This window comes from Scyliorhinus torazame, chromosome 27 (assembly GCF_047496885.1).
Source record: "Scyliorhinus torazame isolate Kashiwa2021f chromosome 27, sScyTor2.1, whole genome shotgun sequence".
Lineage (NCBI taxonomy): Eukaryota > Metazoa > Chordata > Chondrichthyes > Carcharhiniformes > Scyliorhinidae > Scyliorhinus > Scyliorhinus torazame.
In genome coordinates this window covers 8,667,602-8,669,332 of record NC_092733.1, presented here as the reverse complement: position 1 = coordinate 8,669,332, position 1,731 = coordinate 8,667,602, and the positions used below count along the sequence as shown (strand labels likewise).

Below are 1,731 nucleotides of genomic sequence, written 5' to 3'. Positions count from 1 at the left end.
TTCCCCCCTCCCTCACTGCCCCCCCTTCCCCCCCCTGCCCCCCTTCCCCCCCTCCTTCACTGCCCCCTTCCCCCCCTCCTTCACTGCCCCCCCTTCCCCCCCTCCTTCACTGCCCCCCCTTCCCCCCCCTCCTTCACTGCCCCCCCTTCCCCCCCTCCTTCACTGCCCCCCCTTCCCCCCCTCCTTCACTGCCCCCCCTTCCCCCCCTCCTTCACTGCCCCCCTTCCCCCCTCCCTCACTGCCCCCCCTTCCCCCCCTCCTTCACTGCCCCCTTCCCCCCCCCCCCCCTGTTGCCCCTCTCCCCGCCCCTCACTCACCCACCCACCAGGCCTCTCGATCTCTGCCGCTGTCTCTCGGCGACACTTTGAAACAAATTGCTGGAACTTTCAGGAACATTCCATCTCGTCACTTCCTGCCCCCAAACCCCGCCCCCGAGGGGCGGGGCCACACTCACATCTCCGTCACCTAGCAACGCCCCTGCCCCTTGGCTGCGGCTCCTCCGGTCGGGGCACAGATCCCCTCAGTGGGCAGGGAGGGGGCACAGATCCCCTCAGTGGGCAGGGAGGGGGCACAGTTCTCCTCAGTGGGCAGGGAGGGGGCACAGATCCCCTCAGTGGGCAGGGAGGGGGCACAGATCCCCTCAGTGAGCAGGGAGGGGGCACAGATCCCCTCAGTGGGCAGGGAGGGGGGACAGATCCCCTCAGTGGGCAGGGAGGGGGCACAGTTCTCCTCAGTGGGCAGGGAGGGGGCACAGTTCTCCTCAGTGGGCAGGGTGCGGGGCACAGTTCTCCTCAGTGGGCAGGGAGGGGGCACATATCCCCTCAGTGGGCAGGGAGGGGGCACAGTTCTCCTCAGTGGGCAGGGAGGGGGCACAGATCCCCTCAGTGGGCAGGGAGGGGGCACAGTTCCCCTCAGTGGGCAGGGAGGGGGCACAGATCCCCTCAGTGAGCAGGGAGGGGGCACAGTTCTCAGTGGGCAGGGAGGGGGCACAGATCCCCTCAGTGGGCAGGGAGGCGGCACAGTTCTCAGTGGGCAGGGAGGGGGCACAGATCCCCTCAGTGGGCAGGGAGGGGGCACAGATCCCCTCAGTGAGAAGGGAGGGGGCACAGATCCCCTCAGTGAGCAGGGAGGGGGCACAGTTCTCAGTGAGCAGGGAGGGGGCACAGATCCCCTCAGTGGGCAGGGAGGGGGCACAGATCCCCTCAGTGGGCAGGGAGGGGGCACAGATCCCCTCAGTGGGCAGGGGAGGGGGCACAGTTCTCCTCAGTGGGCAGGGAGGGGGCACAGATCCCCTCAGTGGGCAGGGAGGGGGCACAGATCCCCTCAGTGGGCAGGGAGGGGGCACAGATCCCCTCAGTGAGCAGGGAGGGGGCACAGTTCTCAGTGAGCAGGGAGGGGGCACAGATCCCCTCAGTGGGCAGGGAGGGGGCACAGATCCCCTCAGTGGGCAGGGAGGGGGCACAGTTCTCCTCAGTGGGCAGGGAGGGGGCACAGTTCTCCTCAGTGGGCAGGGAGGGGGCACAGAACCCTCAGTGGGCAGGTAGGGGGGACAGATCCCCTCAGTGGGCAGGGAGGGGGCACAGTTCCCCTCAGTGGGCAGGGAGGGGGCACAGTTCTCCTCAGTGGGCAGGGAGGGGGCACAGTTCTCCTCAGTGGGCAGGGTGCGGGGCACAGTTCTCCTCAGTGGGCAGGGAGGGGGCACAGAACCCTCAGTGGGCAGGGAGGGGGGAC

The 1,731-nt window shown here is 68.6% G+C and overlaps 1 protein-coding gene across 3 annotated transcripts in view; it reads right to left on the bottom strand.

Annotated features, from left to right (window-relative positions):
• LOC140403184 (dnaJ homolog subfamily B member 1-like) overlaps positions 1–448 on the bottom strand; it is a 17,138-nt gene extending 16,690 nt beyond the window's left edge. The window contains exon 1 of one of the 3 annotated variants that reach the window (XM_072490917.1): positions 326–448. The gene's annotated coding sequence lies outside the window, so the exon portion shown is untranslated. Of the gene's footprint in view, positions 1–317 lie in introns of all 3 variants that reach the window. The other 2 variants (XM_072490916.1, XM_072490919.1) reach the window with 2 other exon arrangements.
• Between the last annotated feature and the right edge of the window lie 1,283 nt (positions 449–1,731).